The following is a 14,741-nucleotide window of genomic DNA, read 5'->3' on the forward strand; positions in this document are numbered from 1 at the left end:
TGTGAGTCACGGCGCGGCCCGTCAGCGCCGTTAAATGCCGTGTGCGGGCGGGCGGTGCTGCCTGGGCTGCCCCGGCCCCCTACGCGCGGGTGGCCGCCTCCCCCGCCTCCTCCCCCGGTACATGGCTGGCGGGCCGTACTTGTCACGGTGTCACATCCTCCCCGCCGGCTGCGGCCCCAACTTCCCCCCCAGCTCGGCTGCCGCCGCCGCCCGGGGCCACCGCAGCGGCATGGGATAGAGCACAGCCGCCTCAGCGCCCCGGCCGCCGCCTCCGTCGCGCAGCCCGGCGCCTCGCCGCACGCTCATTTTTACATTAATTTCCCCCCTCCGGTTTAAATTCTTAACCCGCGCGTACCCCCCTCCCCTCACCGCCTCCCCTCCGCGTCCCATCTTGCCGTTGACCCCCGCTCCCCTCAGCGCTTCCCTCAGCGGTCCTCAACGGCCCTCGCCGCGGAGCCCCCCGGAGCGGGTGAGTGCCGGGCACGGCCTTCCCGGGCTCGCTCCTTTCTGCCGGCCCGGGGCTGGGGAGGGGGGTTGTGTGTGCGGGAGTGGGCAGCGGGTGGGCGGCGGGCTGGGGCAGCCCCCGGTGGCTCGGGGAGGCGGCGGGCCGGGTGCCTCCGGTGCCTGCCAACTGTTGGAAAGTTGGGGGCATTCTCCTCACGGCGCAGCCTGGCACCGGCCGCCGAGGTACTTTCCCCCTCGGGCTGGAAAAGAAGCGGGGGGGGGGGGGGGGGGGGGGATTAAAAAAAATATAGAAACCCGCCGTCGTTGCCGGCTACAGATGCGTGTCATGCTGCCGGTGATATGTTTGATTTTTTTTTTTTTTAATTTTTTTTTTTTTTGTTATTTTACATCCTCTCCCCCCACCCCCCTTCGCTGAGGCTGTGGTGAAGGTTGATGTGAGGGGCAAGCTGCCCGGGTCGAGTGGTGGGCCAGACCCCTCCAGACTGGTCTCTGGCCACTGTCCTTGGAAAATCAGGGAAACCCACCTTTTTTACTTCCAGATGCACCATCCTTCCCACCTTGTCGTGCCTGGATCTTTCAGTATTACCTGAGCTTGACTTGGTATGGCAGGAGACTTTGTGTATCCTAGGGTGAAGCCGTGGTCTGCAGTGGGCAGTCTTGGTGGCTTGGATTGATACTGGGAGTGCTTATTGTAAAATGGTTATGTCTCTATTTCATTGCTATTGATTTTTATTTTTTTTCCCTTAATGTATTTTTCTCGTGTGCCATACGTTCAGAGTAGCTAAAATAAAACAGTTACGTGGAAACCCCCAGCAAGGACAGCAGTGTTTCCATACACAGGGCATCTGAAGTCTTGGTACTTTGCTGGGTTTAGTTATTAATATTAATTGCTCGATCTTTGTAATTCATATCATATGGAAACTAATTGCTGAATTGAAGGTTTACCAAACCCCACAGCGCTTCAAAATCATCTTTCCCAGACATCTGACAAATAAATGTGCTGAACTTTAGTGAAGAGGAAAGGCCAGCATCATTCTGAGAGTCTTCCACATGAAGTTTATTGTTTTAAGCTAAGCACTCTTGTGAATAAGAAGTAGTAAAGTATGGCTTTACTCAGAGACTATTAAAGCGTAGTCTTAAGTATGCTGAAGATCAGTAAATTTCTAGAGGAAACGAAGTATTTAACAAATCTTGTCTTGCCTTTATCTAGAAAGAGAGTGAGGGGAACAGCCCTGAGATTGATACCATACAGAAGATCAGTCCTTATCCCAAGGAGTAACTTGCCTGGTGTATCCCCGGGGCTTCTTAAATGCCTGATTTTTTGCCTTTGGGGGGCGGGTGGTCCTTGAGATGTGGACTCTTAGATTAATCTGAAGTAGACTGCTGCCTCTGGTACTAGTTTAGCACCAGTGTAACTTCATTAACTTTAACGGGGTGGATTTGCATTAATGTGAAAAGTAATCAAGAAATGCATGTTTTCAGAAAGGCCCCTATAATAGTGACGTGACAAGCTCTGATTCCTTCTCTCATCAGACCCAATTACGCCACCCTTACTCACGCTGAGTGGTACTTTACTGCGCAAGTGCTCCCTACGATGCTTGTATGACTACTTGTGTACTACAGTATCAATCTGGGTGAGGTACAGTGGCACTTATTTTTTCATAACTATTTTTTTCCCTTCCCTTGAAATAAGAATATATTGGATAACTATTTTTCTTGGGTCATGAAGAAAACTGCTGAGGATTAAATGTAAAGCTGCTGTGTTAGGTGACCATACAAAAAAACCTCCTGTGCTACCAGTGAAACAGGCAGGTAAGTTTTCTGCATGTTTAGCTTTCCCTTGTTGCTATGGAAAGTAGGAAAATATTGTTGAAAAATTCATTATCTTGTCCTGAAATTCCTCTGTGCCTGAGGGAATCCATACCTACATGCAGTGTTCAAGTTGGAGTTGTTTTTTTTCCTTCCCCTCCTTCTCCAGAACCCCCCCCAAACATTAACATCACATTGTTTAAATGTTTGCTAATGAAATCACTGGCAGCAGGATCAGGCCCTCAGTTGTTTTTCTTTGAAGCAGTTGATAGTGGCTTGGATGTGATGTTGTAGAAAGATAATATTATCTCGTGTGTCCACAGCTCAGATCCACTGTCTTATTAGTCTCAGAAGAAAGCTCTGTACTAAGGAGCCTGTAAAGAAAATACGTGTAACAAAGCACAACTGTCTTTTGCCTTTCTGTTCTTATTTGTAAATCTCTTGAAAGTTTGCTTCATACTCTTTCAGAACAAGACATAATCTTTTCATGTTTTGTTTCATGTTTTCACTTCCTAGTATGACTGTGTTCATTGCTAAGCTTTTGTGTCACTGATTGAGATGTTATTGTAATTAACATTAATTATGCAAACTAGATTGTTTTTAGAGGCTCTCCAACTCTGTATTGATACTGTCAACTTGTTTGTTTGTGGAACAAAAATCCACACATTTCACCATTCTCAGAGGAAATAGATAAACTGATTCCAAATTAATAGATGCATGGGAAACCATACCAAAATTAGGCTATTTTAGCTCAAATGGCACATTGAATCTTGATGGAGATGGTGAATACAGTATGGTTGGTACTGAAATATCAAGGCAGGGTAAACAAGGGGGAGCAAGAAAGGGGACTAGGTACGGCAGTTCCAGGAGGGTATTTACACTGCAGAGTTCCACCACATTCTTTCCAGATAGACAGTACTAAATTAATTGGGCCAAATTCTGCAGTCCCTAATTGAGTAAAACTCTCACTAAAGTGTACTGGAGCTGTCTGCTTGGTTGTGGGCTGCTGAATTTGTTTGAGAAATGGAGAAAAATGGCAGAGTTTACTTCATTAATTATTTAGGACATTTTTGATCTTAGACTTGGAGAAGATAGCTTTAATTTAGTTTATAAGGTGTTCTATTTTTTTTATAAGAAGAACTTTTTAAAAAAAAACTTTGAAATGCACATTCACTCTATAAAATAGTCCCTATAGCAATGGAAACATTTTACAGGTTTTTATAGTGTTAATTATAGTGACATTCACAAAAATCTCTGTCTGATTCTGAATCACCCCTTTGAAACACTTATGATCTGACAAGGGCTTTAGAATCTATCCCTAGAAATCATAATTGTTGCAATATTTATATGTTGTATTGTTTTGTACGCTCAGGAAGGAAAAAAAGGGGAGGTGGGGAGAGTTTAAATGAGAATTTGTTGTCATGATATCAAATCTGAAAATATATGCAGACGGGCAGATTATTCCCTGTCTTAAAAATTAAGTCTCTCTAATTTCCCATTTATGTAAGCAAAATTTGGTTTGCATTTTGCTTTGGGTAATGAAAGAGAGGTTTTTTTTGTTTCTACTTTCAGTGCAGTGGTCCTCTGGAAAGTTAGAAACAGCGCCCTGGGGCTCAGCGAAGTGGAGGGTGTACAATTATATGGGAAGGCTCCATAGCATCAGTGAATTAACGTTAGCAGCTGACTGAGTTTTTTAAGCTGTAGAGATGGTATTATGGAAATCAATAAAATGCTGATTTCTTTTTCTTATTGCAGATTCTGTGTTAAAAGGAAAAGATGCTGTTTGTTTGTCTGCCTTTCATTTAGGCTTGCCAAACCGTTGGTTGATTTGGGAAGGCAGGTTTTCCAGTTAAAATAAAATCTGACTACTTATTGTTTTATTTTATCTCTTTAAAATCTTCATTTATTAGATTGCCTTGCAGAAATCACACTTAACAACCTGGCTTGCAAGTGGCTTCAAGTGTGTCTGTCAGCAGAGGCAAGAGTGAAGGTCACTTATATTTCTTATGACATGCTGGTGTGGCATTGTTTGTTGTAGCCCAGATGCTGTATGTTCCTGACGTGCTTGTTTCTGCTTTAAATTAAATTATCTCAAGTATTTGGAGGGTTCTGAGGAGGTGTACTGAAATCCATGGTAAAAATAGAAGAGGAATAGTGACCTTAACTGTTTTTCAGAGATGCGAGTCAGGCGGGCTGATATTAATCACTGTAAGATCTGTAATATGCATTGGCCTTTATTTCTTTGTCTCAGAGCTTCTCTCGCTTTTATACTAGAAAGACTAGTAACCTGATCATTCATCACATTAAACGCTTACAGAGAAATGACAGATCGACAGCCTTATGTTCAGCACTGTGTAACATGTATGATGCATTAAGTTCTGATGATCTATATGAAACATTTTAATTGTGAAGAACAGTAAATGGGAATGGCTGTCTTCTAATCCAAGGACTTGTGTTTTTTTCCTTTCTGATTAAAATTAAACTTAACCCCATAATCAAATTATTTTAAAATACCTGTATGCTATGGCCCTTGATAAAATCCTCTGGAACGTTTTATTCAAGCTAAGATACACTGAGGGCTTTGGGGGAACCTGGGAAACCTGGCTGCCTTAGTGGTGGGTAGCGTAACTGGTGGTAATCCAGTGGACTTTGTGGAACCAGGAAGGTCCAACTTGGCAGCTTCTTTAGGTGGGCTGCAGCGAGCATCTGTTTTGTGATATGCAGGCAGCTGCGTACAGAGTTCAGATATCGTGAGGCGTGCAGAGCATGTTCTTGTATGAATAGAAACAGTTCAAAATGCAGGATTTATGATGCAGGCAACAGTAAAGGTCAGCAACTTGGAAAAATAATAATATGGTTCGTGTTGACATTTCAGAGGGAATTCTGATGGGGGTGTGGTTCCAGTGAATGTAAACTCGTCGGTCCGGCTGCACAGATAAAATAGGCAGCCATCCTCTTATCTGTTTGGTAACCAAAACCTTTTTACTGAAAAACTGGCAAAATTATGTTTATATTCTCCCTATGTTTTATTGTTTCTGCTAATCTCTAATTAAATAGAGCCAGTGAGGGCCAGCATGGTGCTTTTAGTGCTCAACTCCAGCTTAGAAATGACACTCTGCTTTCTAATGATTATGAGCAGGTGGTCATAGGAAAGGTTGGGGGAGTTGGAGTAATGTAGTATGCAAGTAAATTCCCAGTTCTCTAAAACATTTGCCTGTAGTTGTCACGATCCACAGTACTTCATATCTCTGTCATTGCCACAGGTGTCCAGTTAAGGACACTTTAAGAACACAGAAATGAAAAAAAAAAAAGGGATGAAGAGATGTCAACTGAACCTGAACAGAACTTTTTAGCTCCTACCCTGTGAAATAGGGAGGAAGGCCCCAAGACGTAACAAGGGTAAAGTGTTTCATAACTGCAAAATCACAGTAGTGATGGTGACTCTGAAAAAGTAGCTTCGAGATAGGGAAGGAACTGTAGTCAGTTTGTTGTCTTTTCATAAGCTGTTACTAATGTGGTTAAAGCATTAGTTCTGAGAACAAGTGCATTGAGAACTTAGATGCTTCCTCTTTAAAAATAAGTGTCTATTTTTATGTATTTACTGTGGGGGAAAATAAAATACTGCTCGTTTGGTTATCCAAATTCAACATTCTCATGAAAAAAACCACCTTTTTTTTTTTTTGTTAAAATGAAGTTAGCTCTTTCTGTGGAAGCCTTTTTCACTTTTGGGTATCTTTATCTGGTTTCCTTTCGTGTAAGTATCTTTTCATTATCTGTTTTCCTTTTTTTCTGTCATACTGAATTCCTTTTTCTGTTGTTGTTTTTGTTTCCCTCCACTTCTTTCCAGCCAATTTTTTTTCCCCCCATTTTGTTGTTTTTCATTCCAGTCTTAATCAACTACCGGTGTTGCTGCTTGCTTATAGAATCGCATTTAACAGCTCTGAACTACACTGCTCTACACAGGGTGCAATAAATAGCAACTGATCCTTCCTTAAAAAGCTCACAGTGGGAATGTGAAAACTGGGGGACTGGCATCCAGTTTTTGTTTTTTTGTGGCCCACATTGGTTTTGTATGGAGAGTGGTTGTGCTGCTGTCATGCAGTGTGAAGGCACATGTTGAGGTGTGGGTTGCCAGTAATATTTAGTGTCCTCTGCCCTTGGCAAGGAAAAGGTTCGCCACCACTGACCTATAGTCCAGAAGGAAAATGTGAGGGGAGAGCCTGTTGGAGGTGTGACATGAGTTGGTGCAGTCATCCAGGAGTCAGGACCACAGTCAGGAATAATACCCAGGTGTCATCAGCTTCAGACATGTGCCCTGTGCTGTAGCAAAGCAAGTTTTTTGCTGTTTCTGTTCTTTGTGGAGCTCAGTTCTAGCTTTTTTTTTTGGTTCTTCTGCTTCTATTTATTTGGTTGTCTTCTCTGTTTTAGTCTTTTCTCACCTCCAGTATGTCATGGCTAATAGTGACCTCTCAGACTGCATCACGAGGATGTTATTAAGATTTAGTGGCTTTTCCCTCTTCCTGTGCTGGAATATTTGGCCATTGCCAAAGGACTTGAGGTCAGAGTCAGGGCCTTTTTAGTACCATGCGCCAAAAAGTAGGTACGTATGCACTGAAGGTACTAAAATACTCTTAAAAAGAAAAAAACCAACAAAAAAATCACCCTAAAACAAAGATTGTAAAGTTAAAAAAGCTAGTATGTGGTTCATGATGCAAGGTGAGAACTAGGCTTCCAATGGTGATGTAAAGGTAAAAGGTGCAGCCTTTTTAAGAGAACCTTTAAATAATTACACCTTTTTAAAGGAACACACTAATCCTTTGCTGAACCTGCTAATTTGAAGGTTTTGGAAGGTAAAGAGGCCCTCTTTCCTGTGACAGGAACATACCTGGTAGGTAAGTTTCTAAACAGAGCTTAAGTCTCTAGGCCTGGTGGTGGTGATAGACAGTGGGAACATGCCCTGGAACAGGGCATCCTTCCAGCGTTCAGCCAACACAAGGAGGGCTGTTTAAACTGCTCTTTGATTTGGCATATTTAAATTTATTCCCTGTTTCAGTGCAAATTCTTGGAAAAGGCAGTTTCTGTCTTTTCAGATTGGCAGATTTTTGTGTCATTCCTACCTTGGAAAGTCCAAAAGAGGGTTGAGGGGGGAACCCCAACAAAACAAAACCAAACAAAACACCAACCCCCCCCTCAGGTATAGGTTTCTACTCTTCCCCTGCCATGTTCAAAATAAGGTAGTCTTCCCTTGTTCAGAATAAAAGCTGTGATAATCCATTGTCTGAATGTTCTGGTAGCATGATTTGATTGTGGTGCTTGGACAGCTATCATATCGTTCCTATAAAAAAAACAGTGTTTGAAATGATACAATCCAAGAAATCCAGAGTTAAAGTGCTTACAGCAATGACTAATTGTGTAATATTGAGTATTACTCTATCTTCCCGATTTATGTCCCTCATTGGCCAAGACAGACTTGCAGGTGAGTTCTTAACGTACTATTTAACAAGACTGTAATGCTCTGTGCTTAAATTGCTTGTTGTGGTTTTTTTATTCTCTCCCTCCCCAGTGTGGGGTTCAGACCTCATTAGTTTTATGGGAAAGCCACAGATCCAGATTCCTTCTGGAGCTGTTGCAGCCTGAGTGAACAAACTGCATGAGGTTTCCTGTTTTAAGAGCTACAAAAGTAGCCCGTGCTCCTTACCAAGAAAAGAATCTGTATTATCTGTGTGACTTTTCTGTTTTTTTGTTTTATTTTTCCTTCTTCCTTTCCCTTTCCTCCCCACTTGAACCCTGATTCTGAAGCAGCTGGAGCAATTACCCAGCCTATCTTGCATCTTTCTATTCAAAAGAGGGTGGGGTGGGAAGGAAGGTCTGCATTGGACTGCAAATGTTCTCTCTAGCCCCTTTACCACCCCCAAGTCACACTTCTTCAACCTGAAAAACAGCAGATGAAACATTCCCACTTGAACACTTTTTCCCTGGTTTTATTGAGAAAATAAGAAAAAAAAATATCTTACTTTTACAAAGAGAGGAAGTAGCATTGGTAAGTGCGTCTAGTGTCCTTTAGGAAAGGATCACCACCATGGGGGTGCTGCTAAGAAAGGTTGCCAAATCCTCCTGGACTATGCACCAGGCTGTTCTGAAAGCCTCCTGTGAAATGAAGTGGCTATATAGCCAGTGTATGCATGCGTATTTCTGAAGGTTATGCTGGATTTCTGCCATGCCACAATACTGATTAGAATAATTTATTATAAAAGTGGGACATGGATTTCAGAAATGGATAATGTGATGGGGGAAGGAGAGAAGTGGGTGGCAGGGAAAGCAAACCTGAAGGTTTTCCTGGTTAGTGGGTGTACCCCAAAGCATAGATTTTCTACCACTGTCTGTAGGAAGAAGCTACCACCCTCACTTTTGTTGTCAGAGGTGACTGTTATATGCTTAGCTTAATGTATGTATAGCATGCTTGTGCATTGCTGTTTATTTACTTGCAGTAGGACTCAAGATATTCCAGGTGCTTTCCAGATGCTTATGGATAATCTCTGCTGCAAGGACTTCACAAATCGGAGAGAGACCAGAGGAAAGTAAATAGGTGGGAATTTGCACGTTAGTAGTGAGAAACAGAATGAGATTCACAGGACACAGGGCCCTTGAGAGGAGTGAGAGTGCGGCAGAGGTGCTGTGCAGGTGAGGTGGGGAGGAGGTGTGCAGTGGCCTCCTTGAAAGAAGCAGGCGTGATGCAGACAAGTGCGCAGACTGCTGAGCCTTCTGTCTATTCTGCATTTATCAGCCATCTAGGCCTACTAAATGTGTGCGTTTTGGTCCCTGGTGTTTCTGGGAAGAAAAGAGATCCTTTGCTTTGCTTCTGCATTACAAGTCAGGCCTTGGTCAGCTTAGAGCTCCCGACACCTGATCCATCTCTTGGATGCTTTCCCCTGTATTTGTCATTGCGTGATGTGACAGCTGTGTAAGTGGAGTTATTCTGTCACGGTCTGTGCAGAGAAATGCTGCGGAAATGAGAAAGCGGGGGAATGAGGCATGTGAGGTGTGTGCATACAACATGAGGCTTGACAAGGCTAGTGAGAAGTAGCATTGGGGCTTTGCACATGCATTCCTTGGGGCACAAAGTGTCATAGTCTTCAATTTTTGCTGCGATTAAGGCCCCTGAGCATGTCTGTGACACAAACCAGAAAGAAAATGTTTTCTCTTCAGCTGTCATTCTAGCGTTGCTTATGTGTGTATGAATCATTCCTCCTCCATCTGGAAGGATGAGATGCAGAGCTCTTTTCTAAGGAGGTATCTAACATACATCCTCATAGAAGCCAGCAATTGGCATGACAAAAGGGTTACAGCTAGTAGCTGGCATTTTTCCCATCCATCTTGCCACTGGAAACATTATGCTTTTGCAATGTGCTTGTTCTTCAGGCACCAGCGTGCAGAGCCGGTCCTTGGGACATGCAAACAGAGCATGTTCGCTTTTGTTTGTGGTACCTCCTCAGAGGCCCAAGAACTGGGAAGTGGGAGTAACAGCGATGAATTGGTTTTCTTCAATAGTTTGACATGGAGTGGATGGGAACAGTGAGGTACTCCTGGAACATCCTCAGGTGTGGGAAGATGAGCAGCAAGACATTCAGCATTGCCAGTGTAACATCAAGTGTGGGAGAAGACCTTGTTTTGCTTCTAACCTTGTATGCTTTGTACAGGACAATGCAGAATTTAGTAGTATTGAGTGTGCAAGGGAAGCCTGATTTTTTTTAAAATGTCATACATTGTTCATGTAAACTACCTTGTATATATTCTGTCCTTCACTTGATTTGCAAGACCAAGGCCCCAAGTCAACTACGTTAGTCTCAAGTGTTCCTTGATGTCAAGAAAGAATTTTATTGCCCATCTTTTTGTAGAGAGGTGTTTAATGTGGTGTCGGAATGGGTAGTGGAAAGAAGGGCCCTTTAATCTCAGTACTGTGCTTTAACAAATCCATTGTTATCTTTCTCTGTTGTTGAGCATGACTGGAAATGTCCTCATCTTGCAGCAGTGAACAGCTCAATATGCAGTTCAAACCTAAATGTAGAAGCTGGATGTTCTGCTGCTGAAGCTCTTGAAACTCAGCAAACGCATGCCCATGGGATTGGACATGTCTTTGCTGCTTCCCTCTTTTGAAGGACAGTTGGAGATGAGGTGGAAGAGAGTCCAGCATACACTGTCTGACCCCAGGGCCTTTACATTTAATGAGGTGATGTTTGGACTACCTCATCTTGGAGCTGAGACCAGTGGCTCTTTCTCCCTGAGGAGGAGCACCTGTGTGAACAGGATGAGCCTCTCTGCTCCCGATTCCTGCTCTGCATTTTAACCAGGATCTGTTCTGCAAGGCAGGCTTATTTTTGCTGCAGGAGCTGGGAGTCATCTCTCCATCTCACACAGGACAGTGTGAAGGTTTAGGGCACCACTCCTGCGAGACCTGTGCCAGCTTGGGTTGGGGTAGGAATGGCAGGTAGGAAATAATCAGTCTGCTTCACCTGAGGGAGCAAAGTCCTGCTCAGCTGTGTGGAGAATACAGACTTGTCACCACTGCTATGCCCTGTATATGAAGGGAAGAACTTTGGCTTTCTGAAGGACAGGTTCCTGCCTTAGTGTGTGGATGGAGAAGCCTCCTTTCTGCTTCTTTGTGATGGATGGGTTTAAGTTGCAGCCCTGTTCTTAACATCTCTTACTAGCTGACTCTAGACAGTGACACGCTGAGCTCAGGAGTGCAGAGTACTGGTGTGTCCCCTAGTGCACTTTGGGCTTGGGGAAGAAGGACATGGCTGACAGGGTCTGTAGGCTTTCTGCAGCAGAGTTCTTGTCCTGAGGTGAGAACAGCTGTGCCCCTTTCCTTTGGAGCTGTTGTGACTCAGGCAGGGACTGTGAAACCCTCCTGTGCTGCTGAAGCTGAAAGCTGCATGAGAGAGACTGTAACTGCTCCCTCCCAAAGTGCGCTCAGGGAGACGTTTTGGAGTTGGGATGTGAAACAGTGTTGAAGAAGGCCACTCTGCCCCAGAGAATGAAATACTCCTGCATATTAGGGCTCAGTGCTGGACTTCGTATGTGAGGGGAGCTTTTCTTCTACTATGTCTCAAGCTTCTGCTTTTATCTTTCCTCTGATACAGGACAGCCTGGAGAAGACCCTTCAGGCAGGGATGCTCTGTTACTTTCTTTAGCTTCATGATTGCTGTTTATACTGTAGTGTAATAAACATGATTAGCATTTCTGGCTTATTTCAGGGTGTGTGCTTGCATGTGAAAAGATTTGGATATGTTAACTCTGCCATCTTTCTTACCTGTGCCTGAGATACTATCTGCTCACGATCCTTCCTGATACATAACAGCTATGGAAAGGAAATAACACTCCCCATTGTCTTGGAAACATTTCAGTAGCTTGACTTGGGTAAGCTGTACAGTGGCAATAGGAATGAGGGGTGATACGTACACTCTCTTGCTTTGAAAACTGGCTTCTGGATCCTGCAGAGCATGGTCAGCAGGTGGAGGTTGTTCACATTGCAAACTGTACCTGCAGTGTCCAGTTGGAACATGCTCCATGTATATAAATTCAGTTCTGCTTTTCTTTGTGTGACAGTTCAAAGCCTGGGGACCCCCAGGGCAGAATTATTGCATTGTTGTGTGTGTGTGTATGTGTATGCTCAGCAGGTGTATTTCTTCTGCAGTGTATTTAATATTTTCCAGGCTGCGCCAGCTGTGGGTATTTCCACTTGCTGGGAGACTGAAGACCAGGTTCTCATGGCCTAAATTCTACCTAAGGCTCTCTGCTTGAAGGCCAGGAGTCAGCTGGAAGGAAAGAAAAGATACAGGAACTTAGGTACAACTTAGGACATCTGAATCTGGCTCATTCTCTCCTGCAATACCAGTGTGGCATAAGCATCTACTGTAGCAGTGAACATGCCAGGCCAACGATCGTATTTTCACTTTCCAGAGTGTTTCTAGACAAACCAAACTGGACTCCCCACCTCTAACCCAGGTTCGATTTGAATTCTCAAGCCAGTCCTATCAGTGTTTGGCAGAGCAAAGAACCTGATCCAAGCAGTGCTGCTTATTCCTGGAAAGGTCCTGACATCTCACAGCATTCACCTTCTGGAGGATAACTGGAGGGGAGATGCCTGGAGCTGTGCTGGTGCACGTGTTGTTTTCTGGCTGTGGGGTTTTATTGTTGTTGTTTTCATGGATTCTTTTGTTTTTCCCTCTTACAAAGTTTCAAAGCTTGCATTGCACCTGTGGCCTAGAAGGACTAGGCAATGCTCTGTTACCAGTCAGCGCCAGGTAGATCTGGTGTTGAACAGGGGAGGCACTTGAGCTCTCAAGCAAGGGGTGCTGAGGGTGCTTTGCTGCGTAGTCCGCATGCTCAGCTGCGGGGGAACTGAGTCCTCCCTGGCTTGCTTGTGGCCATAGTGATCTCTCACTATGTTGGCCCTAGTAATCCCTGACTATCAATCATCCTCTTCTCATTTGGTAGAACTTTGACTTAATAATAATGAGAGATACATCAGCTTGAGTAATTTCTGTTTGAAGATATTAAGCTCTGTGAATACTGAAGAATATCACATCCTAAGCTTTTGAATGGTTCTGACTGTAATGCAGTGCTGTTCTTGGAATGATTTGTTTCAACTATAGGGCCAGTTTAAATAGAGCTATTTAAGTATATGTTGCTGTTCCTCATACATCAAAAAGTGAAGTTCAGCGAGTAATGAGTTATCATGGGGGACCACAATGAGATAAGAACTCATCATAGCTTTGCAATAAATGGCAATGTCATTAAAGGAAAAAAGGCTTTTTGTCTATAAGCTTAATTGGTCAGCATGCTAAAAATCTCCACTCAAGATTTCTGGCTTTTCCAACTAGAATATATTGTAATAAGAGCAAATTTCTGTGTGCAGAGAGCGTCCAAGATCTTGCTTGCTGTGTGAGCCACATGGCTGTAGGATATTTTCCTGTGTGTGCCTTTTACATAGATAAGCGACAGTACCTGATATCTGGTCCTGGAGGGGAAATGTAGTACCTTATTACTGAACAGCTTTCCAAGATGCAGCAGTTGTCATTAAAACTCAGCAGTGGACAGTGGAGCTGTATTTGGCAGGTGTGGACTCTTTATTTTTTTAAACTTTTAATGGCAATGACTTGCAGTTATGTCATGCTGTAGTTTTAAACTGTGCAGGGCAGTTTGACTCGTTTATGTTCTCATTCAGGTCTTTAATGTGCACGCAGAAGAAGCTGGTTTCTGGGATTGCTGATCATACTGACTGGAGGTAGGAATGATCAGCCCTGGTGTACAGGGGTGTTAGGCACTCGCTTCTTCAGCTGAGTTTTGTAACTAAGCCGCTATTCTCAGATTTCCAGTCTGCAGAATATGGGTCCATCCTGCAGTTAATAAAAGAATTTTAGGAGGAATGATGTGCAAGATTCATGTCACTTTTCTTCCCTTTGTGGTGCTTACTTTAACTTACTGCTTTTAGTAAGCAGAATCATTGTACTGCTGTGGTCTCAGTGATAGTTAGCAGGACACCACGATCTGCCCATCTGCAACAGCTCTGCTGGAAAGGTCTAATCTGCAGGAGCCCTTGTTTGCTCTTAAGGATGAAATGCGATTGAGCATCTGGTGAAGCCTGTTCTATGGTAGAAATTAACTATAAATATTTACCTGGGGATTTTTTAATCATTAGGCTTAAATTGATTATTTCCTACCAGTTGTAGGACTTCTAAAAGCTGTTTTTTTCTCTTTCCATAAAAAAATACCAGTTTGGTGGGCAAATGCTATGCTGTGGGTAAGATGTAGCAACAATAATGCATGAGGAGCAGTGTGAGGGGAAAAAGACAACTTCCTGCTCTGTGGTGGTTCTGATTTTTTTTTTTTTCCCCCCCCCCCCTTCCTAATTATGTGGAGTTGGAAGAATGATCTGGTAGGATGTGAATGTTGCCATCCCATAATGAGAGTTGTGGTCATGGGTGCCATGCAGGCATGAAGCTTCAAGAAACTGATGTGTTTTGAAGACAGACGAGGAATAATTCAGTTCTGCACATGGCTTTCTCAGGTAGAAGGTAAGCTAAGGGAATGTCTACAAAGCTAATGCCCAAAGCTGGAATTGTGCTCCCTGTTCCAGTTAAACCAATACATAAACAAACCAGTTCACTTGATGTTCCCATTAATTTGGACTGCTTACCTTTCCAGTTTTTCCAGCTTGTGATTTGAGCAGAATGAGCCAGTAGGAAAAATGGCAGTCTGGAACTGGCTTAACTTGTCTCTGTCTCTCCCCAGAAAGCTAGGTTCTTTTCTACCACCAAAACAGGGACTGGCTCCACAGCTATTGTTACGACACCTGAGACTCCACAGCAAAATCATCTGCCACTGCCCAGACAAGGGACAGCAAAGGAAAACTTGCAATCCTTTGCCAGCTCCTTCTGCGCCTCTCTACCTACTCGGGCTTTTCT

General features: G+C 43.6%; 1 protein-coding gene across 1 annotated transcript in view; it reads left to right on the forward strand.

Annotated features, from left to right (window-relative positions):
• Positions 1 to 14,741, forward strand: part of SERTAD2 (SERTA domain containing 2) — an 84,780-nt gene continuing 70,039 nt past the window's right edge. Inside the window, exon 1 of the mRNA XM_056343659.1 lies at positions 1 to 469. The gene's annotated coding sequence lies outside the window, so the exon portion shown is untranslated. The remainder of the gene's footprint in view (positions 470 to 14,741) is intronic.

This window comes from Falco biarmicus, chromosome 6 (assembly GCF_023638135.1).
Source record: "Falco biarmicus isolate bFalBia1 chromosome 6, bFalBia1.pri, whole genome shotgun sequence".
NCBI classification, from domain to species: domain Eukaryota; kingdom Metazoa; phylum Chordata; class Aves; order Falconiformes; family Falconidae; genus Falco; species Falco biarmicus.